Source organism: Schistocerca piceifrons, chromosome 4, assembly GCF_021461385.2.
Source record: "Schistocerca piceifrons isolate TAMUIC-IGC-003096 chromosome 4, iqSchPice1.1, whole genome shotgun sequence".
NCBI classification, from domain to species: domain Eukaryota; kingdom Metazoa; phylum Arthropoda; class Insecta; order Orthoptera; family Acrididae; genus Schistocerca; species Schistocerca piceifrons.
The window spans coordinates 548,877,319-548,899,686 of record NC_060141.1 but is presented as its reverse complement, the minus strand read 5'-3'; the positions used below and the strand labels follow the sequence as shown (position 1 = coordinate 548,899,686).

At 45.0% G+C, this 22,368-nt stretch overlaps 1 non-coding gene across 1 annotated transcript; it reads left to right on the top strand.

Annotated features, from left to right (window-relative positions):
- Positions 1-21,010: 21,010 nt before the first annotated feature.
- Positions 21,011-21,085, top strand: Trnas-uga. Its single transcript has one exon. It is a non-coding gene; the product is annotated as a tRNA-Ser (tRNA).
- Positions 21,086-22,368: the final 1,283 nt, after the last annotated feature.

Sequence of the window (22,368 nt, the reverse complement as noted above, 5' to 3'; positions counted from 1 at the left end):
AACGGGTGCCGCGGATGACAACCAAAGGGGTGCTGCTATGAAAAGAAATACAACTGCAGACCATCACTCCTGGCTGTTGTGCCGCATCAAGAACGACAGACATGTTGATATCCCACTGCTGTTAGGGCGTCATCAGACATGTCTTCGCTGCTCATTGGTGCTCACTTTGAAGTGGGACTCATTACTCCAGACAATTCTGCTCCTGTCAACGAGATTCTCCAGACAGCGCTGGGACACCAACCTGATTGTCGCCAGCGATACGGCATGACAGCCAGGTCTGCTGGTGCCATTTATTTTCGTAGCAGGACCTCATCCGCGGCACCATCACAGCACATGGTGCGTCGACGATATTCTGCGCCCCGCTTCGTTGCCCTTCATAGAACCCATGGGACGCCCCTTCCCCCCTCCCCCCCTTCCTTGCTTACATTTCAGCATGATAATGTCCGCCCACAGACGACGAGAGTTTTGACTGATCGTCTTCGTGCTTGTCAAACCCTGCCTCAGCCAGCAAGGTGGCCGAATCTCTCCCAAGAACGTTTGAGCATTAAGGTCAGGGTCTTTCCACCAACTCGCGATTTTGTCGATATGTCGCGCCAGTTGTACAGAATTTGGCACGGCTCTCCCTCAGGAGGATGTCTGCCAACTCTATCGTAAGCTGAATAACTGCTTGTGTAATGACCAGAGGTGAACCCACAATTTATGGAATTGCTCAATTTGTAAAGCTGTTTCCCTTGAATAAATCATCCAATCTTTCTGAAACTGTGATCATCTATTTGTCTGTACATACATCACATCTACCTATTGCCGTAGCCGGCCGCTGAGAGCGAGCGGTTTTAGGTGCTTCAGTCCGGAACTGCGCTGCTGCTACGGTCGCAGGTTCGAATCCTGCCTCGGACATGGATGTATGTGATGTCCTTAGATTAGTTGGGCTTAAGTAGTTTAGGGGACTGATGACCTCAGATGTTGAGTCCCATAGTGCTTAGAGCCATTTGAACCACTTTGAACCTATTTTAGATTTTTTTTTTCTATGTATTTATACACAGCTTTCACCGAGCGCTGTCTCTTGACACGTGCTGCCATATCAATTTTAATAACAGATTTACTTAATTTTAAATTATGGTAATTTGTGACTGCCTCCAACTGCTAAACAAACATGCGAATAATACAAGGGAGTCTATCTGCAGACAACTCTCCCCACGATTTATATCTTCAGTCCTCAGTTTTATCAATTTTATTAACGGAGGTAATTAATATCAAAATGTGGAAATGAAATATGTTTCATTTATTAGATATGAGTCTACATCCTGTTCAAGTATTAGCTGCCACAGTCAGTAATTTCGTCTAACTTTCATCTTTAATTTGCCGTTTTTTTCCTGTAACTCCTGCGTGCAATATCACGTATGAACAACATAAAATGTCACTATCCCATTATTACAGTCTGTCCAAGTGTCGCCATCTTTCCATATTTGAACAGCTCGCCTCTTTTAAAACGGCCGTGACTTTGCACTCACCATCCAATGATAGCACGTCTCTTGGGGTAAATGGAAATGAGCGTATGGCATCGTTGGCCGGGAGGCCCCTATTCGGGGAAGTTCGGCCGCCAAGTGCAAGTCTTATTTCATTCGACGCCACATTGGGCGACTTGCGCGCCGCTGATAAGGATGAAATGATGATGAAGACAACACAACAGCCAGTCCCCGAGAGGAGAACATCTCCAACCCGGCCGCGAATCGAACCCGGGCCCGCTTGCAGGAGAGGCGAGTACCCAACTAAGCGAGACCGATGACCTCGCTGTCTGGTCTCCTTCCTCAAAACCAACCAACCAACCCAACTAAGCAGGCGGACGTCTCTTGGTGTAACACAAGGCCGTTCCTCCCCAAGCACGTTGCCTGTCTGCCGAATCTCTCCTCGTAAATAAACAAACCTTCACACGACCGCTAGCTGTCATTCTGCTGTCATACTGTCGTACACATCGAAGAGCCGTCTGACGAAGGTTTCACCTCTTCATGTCGCGCTCGTTGCGTGGGTGCTGATACGGGAATTTATTTAGTAGAACTAAATTTTTATTACTGGTCGTAAGAGGTAGTTTCAAAGTAGTCCCCTTACGCGAAAATCTCTGCGAAAGTCATAAAAAGTGCCGTTCGGTGGCTGCAAAGAGGAGAGGAAGGCCTCAAACCAGCCTTAGCGAAAATGATGCCTACTAGTGGGACAGATGGCACCGCATGATTAAGAAAGCCGACCACGAGTTACGGGAAAAGGTGAAGACAAAGAAGAAAGAATTCCTTTTCTTGGTTTTTGTACATCTTATGTATTATCTACCTTTTCCGATAGTTTATACCCTGTTTTCGAAAGATTTCAAACGTCTTGCACCGTTATGCTTTGTCTGACGCGTTTTCCTGATTGACATATCCCATGAAAGTGTCCTCATTCTTCGTAAGTTTTCTTTCTAGTACCTAGCGTAATGGTAAAAATGGGGCTCTGCTGCATTTTCCTTTCATAACTGATCATTATCTAACAAATTCTCAACTTGATCGTCCATTCTGTTCTATCATACTCTGGTCGGAATGTGGTGCATGTCTCAAGCTAATTGTGCGAAACTTCTCGCCTTTATCTTTGGAATTGCTTGGATGAGGTAACTGCACTGAGTTGACTTGTAGCAAGGCGCATGGGACATTTTATTTCGGAAATTGTTAGGGAATGCATATTCCGAGATCCACAGCTTCATCAGAGTGCCGAGGCTTTACCCCTCACCACAGACTACGCCGTGGCCCACGGCGTTCACTCAACGATCGAGAGCAACGGCGTTTGCGTAGAGTTGTCATTGCTAACAGACAAGCAACACTGAGTGAAATAACCGCAGAACGCAATGTGGGATTTACGACGGAGATATCCATTAAGACAGGCTGCGAAATTTGGCGTTAGTGGGCTATTATAGAGACGACCGATGCGAGTGCCTTTGCTAACACCACGACATCGCCTGCAGTGCCTCTCTTGGGCTAGTGACCGTATCCGTTGGGCCCTAGACGACTATAAAACCGTGGCCTGGTCTGACGAGTGCCAATTTCTGTTGGTAAGAGCTGATGATGGGTTTCGAGTGTGGCTCAAACCCTACGAAGCAAAGGACCCAAGTTGTCAACAAGGCACTGTGCAAGCTGATGATGAGTCCATAGTGGTGTGGACTGTGTCTACTTGGAATGAACTAGGTGCTCTGGATATTCGGCCACTTGGAGACCATTTGCAGCCATTCCATATTCCCAAACAGCGACCCAAATTTTATTACGACTGAACCGCAATTTTTGACGATGGGTTTGAAGAACAAGTGATTTGGGCACCTAGATTGCCCGGCATCAATCTCATCGAACATTTATGGGACACAATCGAGAGGTCAGTTCGTGAAGAAAATCTTGCACCGGCAACACTTTCGCAGCTATGGACGGCTATACAGGGTGTTACAAAAAGGTACGTCCAAACTTTCAGGAAACATTCCTCACACACAAAGAAAGAAAATATGTTATCTGGACATGTGTCCGGAAACGCTTACTTTCCATGTTAGAGCTCATTTTATAACTTCTCTTCAAGTCACATTAATGATGGAATGGAAACACACAGCAACAGAACGTACCAGCGTGACCTGAAACACTTTGTTACAGAAAATGTTCAAAATGTCATCCGCTAGCGAGGATACATGCATCCACCCTCCGTCGCATGGAATCCCTGATGCACTCATGCAGTCCTGGAGAATGGCGTATTGTATCACAGCCGTCCACAATACGAGCACAAAGAGTCTCTACATTTGGTACCGGGGTTGCGTAGACAAGAGCTTTCAAATGCCCCCATAAATGAAAGTCAGGAGGGTTGAGGTCAGGAGAGCGTGGAGGCCATGGAATTGGTCCACCTCTACCAATCCATCGGTCACCGAATCTGTTGTTGAGAAGCGTACGAACACTTCGACTGAAATTTGCAGGAGCTCCATCGTGCATGAACCACATGTTGTGACGTACTTGTAAAGGCACATGCTCTAGCAGCACAGGTAGAGTATCCCGTATGAAATCATGATAACGTGCTCCATTGAGCGTAGGTGGAAGAACAAACTAAAATGAGCTCTAACATGGAAATTAAGCGTTTCCGGACACATATCCACATAACATCTTTTCTTTATTTGTGTGTGAGGAATGTTTCCTGAAAGTTTGGCCTTACCTTTTTGTAACACCCTGTAGAGGCAACATGGCTCAATATTTCTGTTGAGTCCATGCCACGTCGAGTTGCTGCACTGCACCAGGTAAACGGAGATACAGGTCGATATTTATGAAGTATTCCTTGACTTTTGTCACCTCAGTATAAATGTAACTTATGTACGTCTGAAATAACTTGCTCATCAGCGGTGAGCTGTAATCGCGATCGCTTTGAATCCGTGATGACCTGCAACACCTGTGAGAGAACCTGCGCGGAGCCAGTATTGCCTAGAGGTATAGCCTATCGACAGGTGGGAGGGGGCAGAGCCCATTGTCCCGCACCGTCGCGTGTCCCGCGTGATAGGGTCACGTGATCGATCTGCGGCGAGGTGTGGCGACCCACTTCTGGGCGTTAGGCGGTCTCCTGCATTGCCAATGAGGTCGCCTGCCCTTTTAGCGGCCAGATCAACAAGTGCACGTGCCGTGGTGGATTACAATGCCTGCGCCCTTGCCCTAGGCCCACACTCTCAGCGAACTTCTGAAATGTGTCCACACTAGAGGTGTCACACCGTCCTGCACTTGAAACCACCGCCTTATTTTATTTTCACTTAACAATAGGGTGCCGTCTTTGATACTTCAGGTAAAGGGTAGTAAAAAACAGCTATAATTTTCTGTCAATCGCAGACAGAAAGCGAATTACCCTCAGACCATAGTGTAAGGCGACCATCGATGTCACTATATAAAGTGAAAAGTAATTACAACTTAAATGTAGGTGAATGAATAGTTAGCTCAAAACCAATTTTATGTAGGAGTTTAAGAAAGAAGCACGGGTAAGAAATGGAAAATAACTGACAGAATAATGTACTTCTCGGCAAATCACGTAAATGTATAAAAATACGCGTATTGTCTGTTCTGTCGGACCTGCACACATTTCTGTGGCAGCGTGACAGATCCTTGACATTTATTTCAGTACGGATGCGCTAATGTCGTCCGAACTTCTAGGGGAATCAATAATTTGCGAGGAGGGGGTTAATGAACGAGGAACGCCGCATTGCAGCGTCCCGTAAGTTGGAAATTCTAGTCGCTCGGGACAGTTCCCAGCCGCCCGTAGTGGCCGTGCAGTTCTAGGCGCTGCAGTCTGGAACCGAGCGACCGCTACGGTCGCAGGTTCAGATTCCGCCTCGGGCATGGATGTATGTGATATCCTTAGGTTAGTTAGGTTTAATTAATTCTAAGTTCTAGGCGACTGACGAACTCAAAAGTTAAGTCGCATAGTGCTCAGAGCCATTTGAACCATTTGACAGTTCGCACATGGCCGAAGCGCGTAAGGCAACCGCTCATGAGAAGCGACAAATCCGGGTTCGAGTCCACGTCCGGCACAAATTTTCGCCATTGCATTTCCACAGTGCCTTGTGCTGCTGGAAGTCGCAAGTTTCTCACCCACCCTATCCCTTTCCTTCCCATTCCTCTACTTCATATACAAATCATGTGAGCCATGCGGTGCAATCGATGAAAACCGTAACGTGAAACGCAGGGGCACCAAATCGCTGGAAGAGTTGCCGAAGTAGCGTCACAACACAGGAGGAGAATGGCAGAAGAGGGTAGTGGGTGTAACAGGGAACAACGGAGAATGATATGGGAGCGCTGCAGAAACATTGAGATAATTAATAGTTTTAGAGAGAATACTTAGGGCATAAGACCAGCGTGACTACAAGAAAGATCTACAACAATTTAACAAACTGAAATAATGTAGTGTAATCAATGGCAACACTGTGTGATAACAGTTGGTACTGTAAAACAAACTGAAAATAAGAAGTATAACTCAAAAGAAATAACTGTAGGGCTAGGATTTCATTTAATCATTAAACTGTAAATCAACACCAAGAAAGGTCGACACACTCAGACGGAGCTGACCATCATCCTAAAGGTCGCGCTGAGCATATTATACGCATCTGCAGCAGAATACTTCAAAACCTCGCGGGGTAGCCGCGCTGTCTTGGGCGTGTTGCGACGGTTCGCTCGGCTATCCCCGTCGGAGGTTCGCGTCCTTCCTCTGGCATGGTTGTATGTGTGTGATGTCCTTAGCGTAAGTTAGTTTGTTAAATTAAGTAGTGTGTAACCCTAGGCACCGATGACCTAAGCAGTTTGATCCCATAGGAACTTACCCCACATTTCCACTGCTTTAAACTAGAAGATACATCAGAACACAGTTTCAGAATAAAGACTCGGAAATTTCAGTGATCATAATTAAAGCATATCGCAGATTCTCTCAGTATATAAAAGTCCGTAGCGGAAATAAACATTTAAAAATTACCATTAAGAGTTCGAAAACGGTAAAAACAAAATGGAAGTCACATTATAATAGCGGACAATATCAAAAGTAGGACAGAGCAGAGAAGTTCTCAGAATGAAAATGGAGGGATGAAAGAATGCAACGTGAATTTTGAAGTAGAAATGAAAGAAACAGACGACAGCGTCAAAAAAATGGTTCAAATGGCTCTGAGCACTATGGGACTTAACATCTGTGGTCATCAGTCCCCTAGAACTTACAACTACTTAAACCTAATTAACCTAAGGACATCACACACATCCATGCCCAAGGCAGGATTCGAACCTGCGACCGTAGCGATCACGCGGTTCGAGACTGAAGCGCCTAGAACCGCACGGCCACACCGGCCGGCCGAAAGCGTCACAAATGGGATTAAAATCCTTGGTGAAAGGGTATCAATGATAATATTAACTCATGACATTTCTGTCCTCTGAGTTTAATGAAGATTTAAAAGACCTGTTGAATGGAATGAATGATCTGCTGAGAACAGAATATGCAGTAAGCGGAAACCAAGGTAAGAGAGACGTATTGGGAAGTGCCAGCAATGAGATTAGTGACAAAATATTAGGACAAAGTGACAGAAGATGTGAAGCAGTCTTGCTACTTTAGTAATAAAATAAAAGATGAGGAACGAAGTAAGGAAGTAAGTACCGTCGTTTGTGAAGAAAACAGGAGTTCATCGAGTATCGGACCAGATATTAGGTCGGATAGGGAGATTCCTTGCACATAGAATACAACATCATTCTGAAGGAGACAAAATCGAGAAATGTAAAGTTAATTTCGTTTGGATCCCAGTTTACAGTTCGTTACACATAACGGATAACGGCAGAAGCTCTACGAGGCTTTTCGCAGACGATGCTGTTGTTATAGACAATGTTGAAATGGCAAAAGACCGTTGCAAAATGAAGAAAGACCTGAAAACATTGACAGGGACTGGCAGTTGACCCCGAACGTAAGTATATGTAACTTATTGCACATAAATAGGCGAAGAGATCCGCTACTGTTCTATTACACGATAGGCAGTATCTGCTGTAAAATACGTAGAAGTAAACACCCGGAGCGACATAAAGTGGAATGGCCACATAAAACAAATGGTAGGAAAAGCAGATACCAGACAGATTCATTGGGGAATTTTAAAAAATGTAATTCATCCACAAAAGTAGTGGCTTGCAGAGGAATCGCTAGATCGTTTCTTGGGTACTGTTCGACTGGGATCCTTACCAAGTAGGATTGACAGAAGAGAGCGAATATCCTACGGGGAGCGATATGTTTCATCACGGGATCATTGAGTCAGTAGCAGAATGTTATGGAGATGCTCAACAAAGACCAGTGGTATGTTTTACAAGAGAGGCGTTTCGTATCAGGGAAAGACTTACTGTTGAAATTTCGAAAGCCTACGTTCCAAGTAGAGTGGTGTAAAATATTACTTCCTGCCACTCACCTCTCGTGAAAATCAGACAAAATTTTCTATAATGCGAAGCTTTAGCGACAGTCGTTCTTTTTTCACGTGCCATTCACCACTGGAACAGGAAGGTGGGGACAATTTAGTAGTAGCAGAAGTGTCCTCGGCCCTGTAACGGCAGTACAAGTATCCTCTGTAATGGTGAAACGTCCCCTTAGAAAAATTATGAATGAGTGTGCTGGTAAACCTCTACGTTATTTGATTTTCAAACAGCTGAGCAAAACTCAACGCACTCAAACACTTCTCTCTTTACTTGTTCTGATCAACACTAAACTGAGTTTATGTGATCGCTCTAAGCTTGTTGACACCAGTACCTACCAATTTAAATTGTATATTACAGCACTGAGGATGGTCACTAAGTGACCGAAAATCGATTTTGCGGTTAATAAAACAAAAAAATGCGACACGGACACCCGTCCAGATCGTCCGCTCTCAAAACTCTTCCATCTCTCTCCCCACATCCACAACCGCTGGCGGCTCACCTCCAACTGCACAACGCTACGCGCTGTTCACATCCAGCTACCCAACACTACAATAGCAAATATTCCAACAATGCCAACCAGCCACAGATTGCACACAGCACAGTCAGGGATTTTCATATAGAGCGCTACGTGGGGTTACCAACATAAAAACCTAAACATCCTACTTACAACGGAGGTGCGTTCCAGGCAGGGAGCTGTCATTGAGTTTCTTTTGACGAAAAACCGGAGCATCACAGATATTCATAGGTGCATGCAGAATGTCTACGCAGACCTGGCAGTGAACAGAAGCACGGTGAGTCATTGAGCAAGGCATCATCATCATCATCCTCATCATCATCATCGCAACGAGGTGGTGCACACCTGCCCGATCTCCCGCTTGCCTGCCCGTCGCGCACAGCTGTGACTCCTGTGTTGCTGGAACGTGCGGACACTCTTCATTCGAGTTGATCGACAGATTACGATCAGACAAATATGGCCATATTTGTTTACGGAATATGACAGCGTACAAGTGATGCGTAACGACAGTGAAAGGAACCTGTGACCACTGGAGACAGTTCCACAAGTTCTTCCAAAGAATCGTAACACAACACACACAAATGTCATACTAACAAATGTAAATCCACACGATGATGGAGGTTTAAATCTTTGAAACGCGTCGTGAAGATACATAAACAGTGACTGGTTAAAGTAAACTTGTTGTTTCATTTAATTAAATGCTCTGTTATATAATCATGACCAGATGATTGTACAGGGAACAGAAGGAAAAAAAAAGAGGAGCATATAGATTGAGCCAAAACGCAATAAACTGCAACTGAACTATATCTCTAAATAAGACAAGGACAATGGCTTTGGGCCAGCCGGTGTGGCCGAGCGGTTGTAGGCGCTTCAGTCTGGAACCACGCGACCGCTACGGTCGCAGGTTCGAATCCTGCCTCGGGCATGGATGTGTGTGATGTCCTTAGGTTAGTTAGGTTTAAATAGTTCTAAGTTCTAGGGGCCTCAGCTGTTAAGTCCCATAGTGCGAAGAGCCATTTGAACCACTTTGATCAATGGCTTTGACAAGGAAGAATCAGTTACGTTCAATAATAATAATAATAATAATAATAATAATAAATGAGAAAATTTTAGAACTAGTATCTCACTTCAGTTATGTGAGATGTGATACTGTTTTCATATATGGGGAATCTACTGAGAAGAAAGTTCATGAATATCAAGCTGTCTGCGGAACAATTCGAACAACTTTGGGAAAGATGACAAGAAACGAAACGAAAATGAAATTCTTTGAAGTTGTGGCTGCACCTACTCTTGTACAGGGTGACCTAAAAGTCCGTTAACATATGAAAATTCACTACTTCTCAGACAAATTAGGGTAGGTACAAACTGACACATACTCTTGGATTGACATTGGGTTTATTGAAACCAAAGAAAGTTCACAAAACGACCAACAGTTGCGCTTCATATGATAAAAAACAATAATAGAATATAGCAAATGCTCAACATGTCGGCTGTCATTCGTCAACAATACGTGTAGTCGAGAGACAATGTTGTGAACAAAATATCAGTAAGTATAGTAAGAAATTACCATGGGATGTTGTCTTTTAGCATCCCTAATGATGACGGACGATCGCTGGAGACTTGCGGTTTTAGGTAACCTGACAACCAATAAATAATCTCACACATTGAGGTCTGGGGACCTGGAAAACCAAACATGACGGAAGTGGGGGCTCAGCACGCGTTCCTTACCAAACGATGTACGCAAGAGATATTTCATACGTGTAGCAATATGGGATGGAGCACCATTCTGTGCAAGTGTTATATCTTCCAGCAGGTGTTTATCAGCCATGCTAGGGATGATGCGGTTCTGCAATGAAAGGTGGGCAAATAAGTGGTCGGGAGAATAGGTCTCCACGATTTTGTTGTCACCTGACGTTCCACAATGATCACCCGTTGCTTCACTTTGAGTACCTTCGTTAATTTTCACTGCTCCACTCACACTGACACAGCCCGCACTACCTTCTGAACTGTCGTGGATAACGTAGCGAGCGTACACGAGGTGTGCGCGTCACGGGGAGTGGTTATTTGCATACTTTCATGTCCAATCGTATCCTCTCGTCCGGACCACGTTTATTTGCCCCACACTGTAAATCGTACCCATCATGCTGACAGTTTGAAGAGGGTCCGATCAGGATTTATCCGGGTGATCCACACCACACTACTACTTTCTCGTCATGCAATGAAGTTTCCACCATAGTTCCACTGTTTTCGGGAGCTCAAATTCTATTAGGGTTATTGCTAATTTTGGTGATAAGAATCTCAGTAAATTAGCTTACTATGCCTACTTTCATTCACTGCTTTCGTATGGCATCATATTCTGGGGTAATTCATCGTTGAGTAGAAAAGTATTCATTGCTCAAAGACGTGTAATCAGAGTAATTGCTGGAGCCCACCCACGGTCATCCTGCAGACATCTATTTAAGAATCTAGGGATCCTCACAGTAACCTCACAGTATAGATATTCACTTCTGAAATTTGTTGTTACTAATCCAACCCAGTTCAAAAGTAATAGCAGTGTTCATAGCTATGATCTTCAATATGCAGGATTAAATCTGACTTTGGCACAGAAAGGGGTAAATTATACTGCCACAAAAGTCTGACAGATAGCCAACTAACATTTAAAAATAAATTAAAAGAATTTCTAGATGACAACTCCTTCTACTCATTGGCTGAATTTTTAGGTATAAATTAAGGGAAAAAAACAACTTAAACATTAGTGTCATGCAATATTTTGTGTAATGTAATATCTTGTACAGACATCTTTTATTAACCTGACACGTTCCACATCATTACGAAGTGTCGTATTTATGATCTATGGAACAAGTATTAATCTAATCTTATCTGAGGTTGTTCTCATGCAGCGTTACTGACTCTTGCTGTCCAGCGCAGTCTACCAGCCAATTTTTGCACTCGTTTTTGGTTTCAATTAAACTCCATGTCATTTCATGCATATGTGTCAAATATTGCCTCTCTCTTACATTATTTCCTGAATTAGAGCATTTTCAAATGTTAACGGACTGTTAGGTCAACCCATATATGGTTCCATATCGTAGAAGGTAAATAAAACCTGGTTAAGTGCAAGTAGGACTTGTGCATTGAGGTTTCCGTACAAACTTAATTATATGTGTAAGCATAGTTTATCCATTCTGGGAATCGTGAATCTCAGTATTTTTACCTGTTAGCGGTATCGATACTTTCAAGATATCGGTCTTGTGAGCTAAAACATGAGCACAACTTGCATACAATAATGCAGTCTATTATGCTTTTGATGCATGATGAATGCAATTTACATTGATCAGCCATATCATCATGAACACTTACCTAGTAACCGATATGTCCATCTTTGGCACTGATTACAGCCGTAACGGGCCGTGACATGGAAGCAATGAGGCCTTGGTAGGTCACTGGAGAGAGTAGGCACTGCATCTGCAAAAAAAAGTCATCTAATTCCCAAAAATTTTGGAGGGGGGTGATGAGCTCTGACGTCACGTTTAGTAACATCCCATGTGCGTTCGATCTGGTTCAGATATGGGGAGTTGGGCGGCCAGTACATCAACAAAACTCGTCACTTCATCACATTCCTGGTCTTGTGACATGGAGCATTACCTTATCGAAAAATGTCACTGTCGCTATGAAACATAATCGTCATGAAGAGGTGTACGTGATCTGCAATCAGTGTATGATACTCTTTGGCCGGTATTTTCCCTTGCACGAGCTCCACTTGACCCGTGGATGTCCTGGTGAATGTTCCCCAGAGCGTAATGGAACCTCCGCCATCTTTTCTTCATCCCGCAGTACAGATGGAAACGAGCTGTTCCCCTGGAAGACGACGGATTCGCGCTCTCTCAGAGGCATGGTGAAGAAGATATCGGGATTCATCAGACCATGCAACGCTCTGCCATTGCACCAACGTCCAGTTCCGATGGTCACGTGCCAATTTCAGTCGTAGCTGCCGATCTCATGGTGTTAACATTGGCAGATGCTAAGGTCGTCGGCTGCGGAGGCCCACCGTCAGGGGTGTTCGGTGCACTGTCTTTCAGACACGCTTGTACTTGCCCAGCATTAAAGTCTGATGTTAGTTCCTCCACAGGTCGCCGCCTGTTCTGATTTACCACTCTGCCCAACCTACGATGTCCGACATCTGTAATGAGGGGTGGTTGCCCTTCCCCATCACGTCTGGTCGTGGTTTCATCTTGGTTTTCCAACGTGTTGAGGACACTTACCATAGCACTCCTCGACCACTCGACAAGTCGTGCAGTTTCCGAAATACACGTGCCGAGTCTCGGGACCATTACAATCTGCCCTTGGTCAAACTCAGAGAGATAGTGCACATTCTACACACCGACAGCATGCTCAGTGGCACTAGATGCCCCATGCGTGTGCCAGACTAGCAGTCAGTCTCTACCAGGTGACGCTGCTATCGCCTGGATGGGTATATATCGATAATAGGTCGGTGGTCATAATGTTCTGGATGATCAGTGTATGTTCAAACGGCAAAAAAAAAGAAAAAAAAAACTAGGTCTCAGATGAGGTGGATAGAGGTAGGTGGATGCGAAGACCTAGGGAAGAATTGTACCGGAACCTAAGAACAATACTCGGTGAAATCAGACTCAAAAGGGCAAGGTTTGCTGGACATGTAGTTAGGATGAGTATGGACAGAATGACGAAGAGAGAGTGGGAAACAACAGGGAGGACAAGGGGAAAGACAGGAACAAAGTGGGTTGCTGAACTTCGGAAGGACTGGTTGGAATTGGGGGTAAAGGTCGAAGAAAAGTGAAATTGGAGGAACAAATATACACCGACCAATATGGCGGAGATCAACGACAGAGAAGAATACAGGAAAAAATTAGAGTGTCACCAGTGGAGCCGACAGGAGGAAAGGACACTGATGACCTCGGAATAAGAGCAGGAGAGGAGAGGAGAAAGAATGAAGTGGTTCTGGGAGAAGAAGAGGAAAATGCAGTCCACGAAGGGGCTACCCTTGGTCCTACAGAGGCCGTAACGCAAGAAGAAGAAGAAGAAACGGCAAAACAATTTTTAAGTGACATAATTACAATTTATTAAGTTTCATATTTTTTACTTTGCTTGTATTGTGGAACTTTGTTTCTTGCCAAATTTCATGACTCTAGGTCAGCTGGAAGAATCGTGTATATTTAGATGAAAGAGTTTGCGTGTATCTAAATATGTTATATGAATGCGTGGTGTATGCCGTGTCCAGAAGAACAGACAACACGCGGAATCCGCAGCTGTGACACATATTGTGTAATCTGAAGGAGGAAGAGGGAAATAAAGGAAAAGGAAAGGACTATAGATATAAATTGCATCAGGACTTCGTGCGTTATCAATGGTGACTAGTGAAAATGTGTGCCGGACCGGGAATCGCATAAACTGCTGATGCAGCTGATATCGATGGTGACTCTCCTTTCCTTTCTCCGCCCCATTCTTCAATTTACATAATATGTATTACAGCTGTGGATTCCGTGTGGTATCTGTTCTTTCGGACATGTCAGAAAGAACAGATACCACGCATTCATATAACTGATTCACCTCGATGGGCAATGAATCCACCACATTCAGTACGGATGCACAGTTACGTCCGACCTCCTGCTGGAACCTCAAAGTGGCGAGCGTGGAGGACATGGATAGGTGGCGATGGATGGGAGTGTGGGTCGGTCGAGAGGCGTATCGAGATAGTCCACCCAGCTGCGACAAGCACTGTGTGTGGGTGGCGCAGGGGTTAACGCAACTGCCCAGCAAGCGGGAGATCCCGGATTCGAACCGCGGTCCGGCACACGTTTGCGAGCGTCGCCGCTGCTGCCCCACAAAGTCCTGATTCGGCTGATGTCAATAGTCCCTTCCCTTTCCCGTCCTCCTTCAATTTGTGTAATCAAAATATGTGATACAAATAATCGAACCTTTTGACTGCATTGACTTCGAAGCGTAATTTAAACCGCCAAGGGACCATGCACTTCAATATGTGACATAAATTTGAACTTGATCCACCAATCTATTCTAAAAGCAAACGGGTCTTAAGAGATGGACGGCCAGACTGACGGATAAAAAATGACAAATATTTTTTTTCGTGCTGTATAATCACCGACTAACAGTTTTCGAGTTTTTTCCTTTACTTGTATTGTGGACCCTTCCTTACTGCCAAATTTCATGATTCTCAACGGGAACTGTGTGTGGGAGAGTTTTCGAATATCAAAATATTTGACATAAGAGGTTGTATCTTTTGGTTGCCTTCACTTTCATAAGATGATTACAGTTTTTACACCTCCAAGGGACCATAAACCTTAATATGTGATGTACCGGATGATCAAAAAGTCAGTATAAATTTGAAAACTGAATAAATCACGGAATAATGTAAATAGAGAGGTACAAATTGACACACAAGCTTGGAATGACATGGGGTTTTATTAGAACCAAAAAGATACAAACGTTCAAAAAATGTCCGACAGATGACGCTTCGTTTGATCAGAATAGCAATGCGTACGGATGCACAGATGATGTTCTTTACAGGAAATGCTCAATATGTCCACCATCATTCCTCAACAATAGCTGTACCCGAGGAATAATGTTGTGAACAGGACTGTAAAGCATGTCTGGAGTTATGGTGACGCATTGACGTCGGATGTTGTCTTTCAGCATCCCTAGAGATGTCGGTCGATGACGATACACTTCCGACTTCAGGTAACCCCAAAGCCAATAATCGCGCAGACTGAGGTCTGTGGACCTGGGAGGCCAAGCATGACGAAATTGACGGCTGAGCACACGATCATCACGAAATCACGCGCGCAAGAGATCTTTCACGCGCCTAGCAATACTTTTTTTTTTGTTCTAATAAAACCCCATGTCATTCCAAGCATGTGTGTCAATTTTTACCTCTCTATCTACATTATTCTGTGGTTTATTAAGTTTTCAAATTTACACTGACTTTTTGATCACCCGGTAAATTTGAACTTGATACGCCTACCTGTTGTGAGAAAAAGTGTTTCTAAAAGTCAAACGACAGACAGACAGACAGACAGACAACAACAAAGTGATCCTATAAGGGTTCCGTTTTTACATACTGAGGCAGGGAACCGAAAAAAATGCGCGTATTCAGGCAGCAGATATGAAGTTATTGAAATATGTAAGCGGCTGCAACAAAATAGATGAAATAATGAAACAATAAGACCTGAATTAAAATCTTTTTCCGACATCAACATGTCTTGTCCATGTCCTATTTTTCTACGTAGTCTCCATCACGTTCTATGGCCGTACGCCAACGTTGTGGAAGAGCATGTAGTCCCTACTGGTAAAAGCTCTTGTCCTGTAGACGTAGCCATGTTTCCACTGCATGACTGACACTCTCGTCATCTTCAAAGTGTGTTCGCGTAGAGAATCTTTAAGCGCCCAAAAGATGGAAGTCCGAGGGTATCAGGTCTGGAGTGCAGAGTGGATGAGGCAATGATGTCCAACCCAATTTGGCGATGTGTTCCCGGGTTCTCAGACTTGTGTGTTAGCCTGCATTATCTTGTTGGAGCAACATTTCTGCTGGATTCTAATCCGACCGAACACGTCAGAACGGTTCTTGAGTTTATTCAGAGTCGTCTCGTATGGCTCTGAATTGATGGTTGACCCTCTTGGCATCACATGCACGAGAACGACGTCATCACAATCCCAGAAGATTGTCATCATGACTTTTCCAGCAGAGAAGGTTGTCTTGAATTCCTTCTTTTGTGGTGAATGAGGATGATGCCATTCCATGGACTGCCTTTTTATTATCGGAGCAAAGTAGTGCACCCAGCTGTTGTGCCCTGTAACGATCCGTGACAGAAAGGCCTCTCCCTCGGTCTCAAAACGCTCCAACAATTCAGATGAGATGGCCTTTCTTTGAATCTTGTGGTCCGCTGGGAGCATTCGTGAAACCTATCTTGAGCACTTCTTTGAATATCCGAGAGTCTCGATCATTGCAGACACACTTCCAATGCTGACCGACAACCTCAGAGGCAACTGCCGAGTTGTGATGCGCCGGTCGGCACGAGTAACGGCATCCGCACGATTCAGCATGTCAGGAGCAGTGGCTGTGACAGGCCGTGCCGAGCGTGGCTGATCGTGGAGCTCTGTTTCTGCATTTCCTGAGGCTGTAACCTTCTTTACCCATTGCCCGCCGCGCGGGATTAGCCCAGCGGTCTGAGGCGCTACAGTCATGGACTGTGCTGCTGGTCCCAGCGGTGGTTCGAGTCCTCCCTCGGGCATGGGTGTGTGTGTTTGTCCTTAGGATAATTTTCTGTGTATATAAATGGCTTTTTTTTAAATGTGGGACATTACTTATTGAAAGACCCTCGTATATTAGGGACTGATGACCTTAGCAGTTAAGTCCCATAAGATTTCACATACATTTTAACATTTTACCCATTGCCCGATTGTACTCCTATCAACTGCAGCATCGCCATGCAATGCACACAAACGTTTATGGATGTTCACCACGGTTTCTTTTTCTGCACACAGGAATTCAATAACAGCACGCTGTTGTAACGTGAGTCGTATGTAGGCGCCATTTTGACGCTGTACTACGGCTCTTTACCGGCGCACAGAACGAACACCAAATGTGAAACACCAACAAGGACGCTTTTCTGTGTATATAAATGGCTTTTTTTTTAATGTAGGGCATTACTTATTGAAAGACCCTCGTATATTAGGCGAAAATGAACCTGTAAAGTTCGGAACTAGTCGCCTAACATAAACACTGCAACTGTTGACAGAATCATTAATAAACGCTTTGACAAGACAGACTGCCGAAAACGATAATGAATTAGCGGCTGAGAGCAAAGAGACAACCAGATAGACCTCGTAAGGGACGGGTGGACGATAGAGACCAGAGCAGGTGTCTATAACAATTATTGCTTGCAAGAAGATGATGATGATGGTTATGATGAAACGGAAAGACGCTTTTAAGCGCCTTCTACGACGTGTCTTTCGTCGCGTCGCCGCCACGAGCTGCTGTGACGATAACGCAGATTGAACCGGTGGGTGTGGAGAAGGCGCTGCTGGGTGCTGCTACGGGAGGCGCGGGCCTAATTTGGATTAAGCAGTTATTGTTGGCGCGGATGAAGTCGCCGGCGGGGCGCATTAGGTGTCGGCAGAGCGGCGCCAGGTAGCGCCCGCCGAGATCGCGAGCAGGGGGACGGTGGGAATTAAAACGCGGCCGCCGCACCGCCAGCCTAGGCTATCCTGGTCTGATCGGCCTTTCCCGCTGTTCCTCCATTCCGCGGGAGGACAAGGTGGAAGCGAGAGCGCGCGGATGCGAATTGGTCCCCGTCTCGCACACCCGTTCAGCCGCGGCCTCCGAGCGATCCTGTTAACAGTCCATGACTGCCAGCCTCGCTACGTGACGCACATTTTAATTCTCATAGGCGAATGGCCCCTCCTGTAAACGGACAAGGGAGCTTGCGATTTGGAGTACCGGAATTCCTCAGCCTGTCACTTTGTTGAGATAACGCTACATGGGCAGTACGATTCCGGATGACCTAATTTTTCATTTGCCCGTTGTCATCACCGTCCAGCACTTACCATTTGATAGGCACCGCTAGGAAAAGTCTACCCTCAGACTCTTTCGTGTGAACCGTGAATTTACTTTCAAAACTTTTCCTTAAGAATTTATTTACTAAAGATTCATCAAGAACATTAACGTTTTTAATCACGCTATGTGAGCGTGGAAGTAGTTGCCAGTGGGTTACTGATGAAAACAAATCAAATTTCTTTCAAAAAATGGAAATTTTATTCCCAAAAGCTTTTTTTTTAACAGATTTAAAATTATAATCAGAAAGCACCCTCTAAATATCAAGTTACAATTTATTCAGAGGCAGAAAGAATAATTTTTGACTGTATGAGCTTTCGGGCTGAGAACCTTGCTGCTCCGTTTTGACACGGCCGTACTCACGACCGCTCACAACAACCTCTGAAAGACTACACTGGTGCAAATCTGCAACATACCAGATTACTTTAAACTAAAAATTTTAACAACTCACACAAGCACATAAACTATGCACCCAGTAGGAAGGATGGAAATGGTACAAAACACTAACATTACAAGATTAACTTGCCACCGCAGGTGCAACTTGATTTTAAAAAAAACCCTTACGGTGGAAGGGTGGCAACGTTATATCCTAAAATGACCATTTAAATAAAAACCCATGAAAAGCCGTCTTACATAAATGTACAAGGTTGGACAAACATGCTCTACATTACACTTATACCGCCTCTCAAGATGATAGGCAAGATAAAAATATTTCAGGAATTCGGGCGTTACACTTCAAGCAATTTAATTCGTTAACACCGAATCCGAAAAACCTGACAGAGGCAGACCGACAGACAGACAGACACTAACTGCCTAACAAATGCGGACGAGAGACAGACGAGCAAGCTGGGGACGAGAGACTGACCAGGAAAACAAGTAGAATTTAACAAGAGTAAATAACACAACATATCACCAGTCACTTAACTTCTAATACACTGCGATGTCTGGCGAATACCTGGCGCAGGACCCCTCAAAACGCTCTCCCGAACCGTCAGCTGCCAGCCGCTTCAAGAGACGCATGAAGGCGCTCTGATCTCCCGTCTCACGGCGTCGCAGTTCGCACCGGCCACACCGATTTCGGGGGTTCACTCCTGTTGCTCTCGTGTGGGCCGGATAGCCACTACCCCTCGCTATACGGTGCGGCCCACTGGACTGACGTGGCGACCTCACATGCGCCGACGCTCAAGGCAGACAAGTCACCTTGTGCGCGACCGACCAATCGATCGATCCAACCGCCAATGACCATTACCTGAACAAACTCGAGCAGACTGGCGGCCTAACACATACTAGCACTCCGGACGACAGACAGACACTGACTGCCCCACACTGACCCGGCTGATCAACTGACCACTTGGCGAGCTCATAGCGCCCCTTAAAGGCACGTGAACCGGCAAGCTTTCCCCTTTCCCACGAGAGGGAGACACAAAAGCTGCGATTGCCACAGCGGCGCCACCGCCAGAAAGGGAGGGCGACTGCTTTTTACACTACTTGCCGCGGCGCTATCTTCGAAAGAGCAAATTTTACCACAGCTCATCGTGCTTTGCCATCTCCAGTGTACACGTTAATATTCCGTGTTCACTGACACCATTAGGTCGTCGCTATAATACGCCTTCTGATAAAACCACTTATGTGTCTGATAGAGACATAATAATATGAGTGGCGTCTAGTAAGTAATGCAGCACATTCCTTTTCTCAGCCAATTCCTATTTTTAAAAACAGCGGAACTCGTTGTGGGACATTGTGAAATAGTCCCGCTTCAGGCCCTATAGTTTCATGACGTTCCGATAGATGGCGGGGCTACACGTAGGCTTCAAAATTTGCGACGGAGGCTCGTTCCAAGCAGAGATCTCTCATTGAGTTTCTTTTGGCGAAAAACCAGAACAGCACAGATATTCATAGGCGCTTGCAAAATGTCTTACGGAGACCTGGATGTGAACAAAAGCATGGTGAGTCGTTGGGCGAGTCGTCTGTCATCATCCAAGATGCTACTCCAGGCGGGTGTAAAATGAATTTGCGCAACGAAAAATAATAAACGCTAAAATGAAGATTTGGCCCTGTCTGACTACTCCCTGAAGCAGATCTTAGGACCTCTTAATCCTATAAATAACAATCTAAACATAAATGAATAACGAAGGCAACAGATCCTACTAAATAATAAACGTTGTTCCTGCTTATGTATTTATTGTAGATTGAAAAAAACTTTAGATTACAAAGTTTACATTTCGTAAGTAAATTACTAATCAATTGCCCAACTCTGACCATTATTATGACTGCGCGGTCTGTTATCAGTAACGCGAAATGACTGACATCATCTACATACCAAACACTAGAAGACACTACTTTCAAAGATGATCTACGGTGGTGTGGAACCTCAGTGGAAATAAACTAACGTGATCACAGCTGTTTAGCTTTTTTAGCCTCAATAAGTCGAAGCAATTTGCGATATCACCGTATGTACTGCGTCCGGTGCGTCGGAGCGATGGTTCTCGTACTTGTCTGTGACGATGGAAGAACTCCAGCCACAAATAAACTCTTTCAGACACTAGGACGGCAAAAGGCGGTCCTCTCGCTAATATACTCTAATACTGTCTTCTCCTCTGTCCGCATCTCGTGGTCGTGCGGTAGCGTTTTCGCTTCCCACGCCCGGGTTCCCGGGTTCGATTCCCGACGGGGTCAGGGATTTTCTCTGAGTCGCGATGACTGGGTGTTGTGTGCTGTCCTTAGATTAGTTAGGTTTAAGTAGTTCTAAGTTCTAGGGGACTGATGACCACAGAAGTTAAGTCCCATAGTGCTCAGAACCATTTGAACCTTTGCCTTTCGATGGCAAGTGCTTTTTCTTTCAGGAGTGCTAGTTCTGCAAGGTTCGCAGGAGAGGTTCTGTGAAGTTTCGAAGGTAGGAGACGAGGTACTGGCGGAATTGAAACTGTGAGGACGGGGCGTGAGTCGTGCTTGGGTAGCTCAGTTGGTAGAGCACTTGCCCGTGAAAGGCAAAGGTCCCGAGTTCGAGTCTCGGTCCAGCACACAGTTTTAATCTGCCAGGAAGTTTCATATCAGCGCACACTCCGCTGTAGAGCGAAAATTTCATTCTACAAACATCCCCCAGGCTGTGGCTAAGCCATGTCTCCGCAATACCCTTTCTTTCAGGAGTGCTAGTTCTGCAAAGTTCGCAGGAGAGCTTCTGTAAAGTTTGGAAGGTAGGAGACGAGGTACTGGCAGAAGTAAAGCTGTGAGGACGGGGCGTGAGTTGTGCTTGGGTAGCTCAGTTGGTAGAGCACTTGCCCGCGAAAGGCAAAGGTCCCGTGTTCGAGTCTCGGTCCGGCACACAATGTCAGTCTCCTTTATATATTCATATATACGATGTACGACCTATCGGATTGATACCTAATTGTGTTTGTAGATCACGGCAAAGTGTGCGGATGGGTGCTTGTAATGCCCGAAATTATAGTCACCTTCCAATCATCGTAACAAGGTCACTCAAACGTGCCCGATACCTGCGTACCGAATAGCCCTTCTGAGCTACGACTAATGTGATGCTGGAGCGTGCAGACACTCTCAGCCGATATGATGCAAACTAATTTCTCCCGCAAGGCCTCATACAAGTCTGCGGTCCCGAGAGGCGCTCAAAAAGCTTCAGTGGACTGTAGCTCCTCATCCGCCCTATAACGCGTGTCTCGTATCTTCCAACATCCATCTCTTTCGTCCAATGAAGGATTCACTTCGCAGGAAGCAGTAGGTGGAAGATGAGGTTATTGATGCAGCACGACATTCGCTGCGACATCGACCAGCAGAGTGGTACCACGCGTGCATACAGGCACTCCCAGTACATTATGTTCAAAAGTAGGGTCTTGTAGGTAAAAGAGTCAGGAATAACATGATGTATTGGAATCCTGAATAAAGCCAAACTGCTTTCACAAAAAAAGTGTTGCACTACTCATATAACGCCCATCGTAATACTAATGTCACATGATATTCCTGTTTATAGACTGCTAAATAGAATTTCTGATTTTATTTTGACAGTGGACAGTAAAGAAATATGGCTTAAAATTGTGCTGTAAAAAGGCAAAGTCTTTTGGAAAATTAACATCTAGAAACTTCTGACGTTGTATCAATCTTTGTGTTACGAATGTTTAACCATGTCACCTGCAGAGAAAAACGATTTTACACCTTTCTGACAGAGGCACGGTACAGATGTAAGTGCATTTTTGTAATGTTTTTGCCGGCCGAAGTGGCTGTGCGGTTAAAGGCGCTGCAGTCTGGAACCGCAAGACCGCTACGGTCGCAGGTTCGAATCCTGCCTCGGGCAT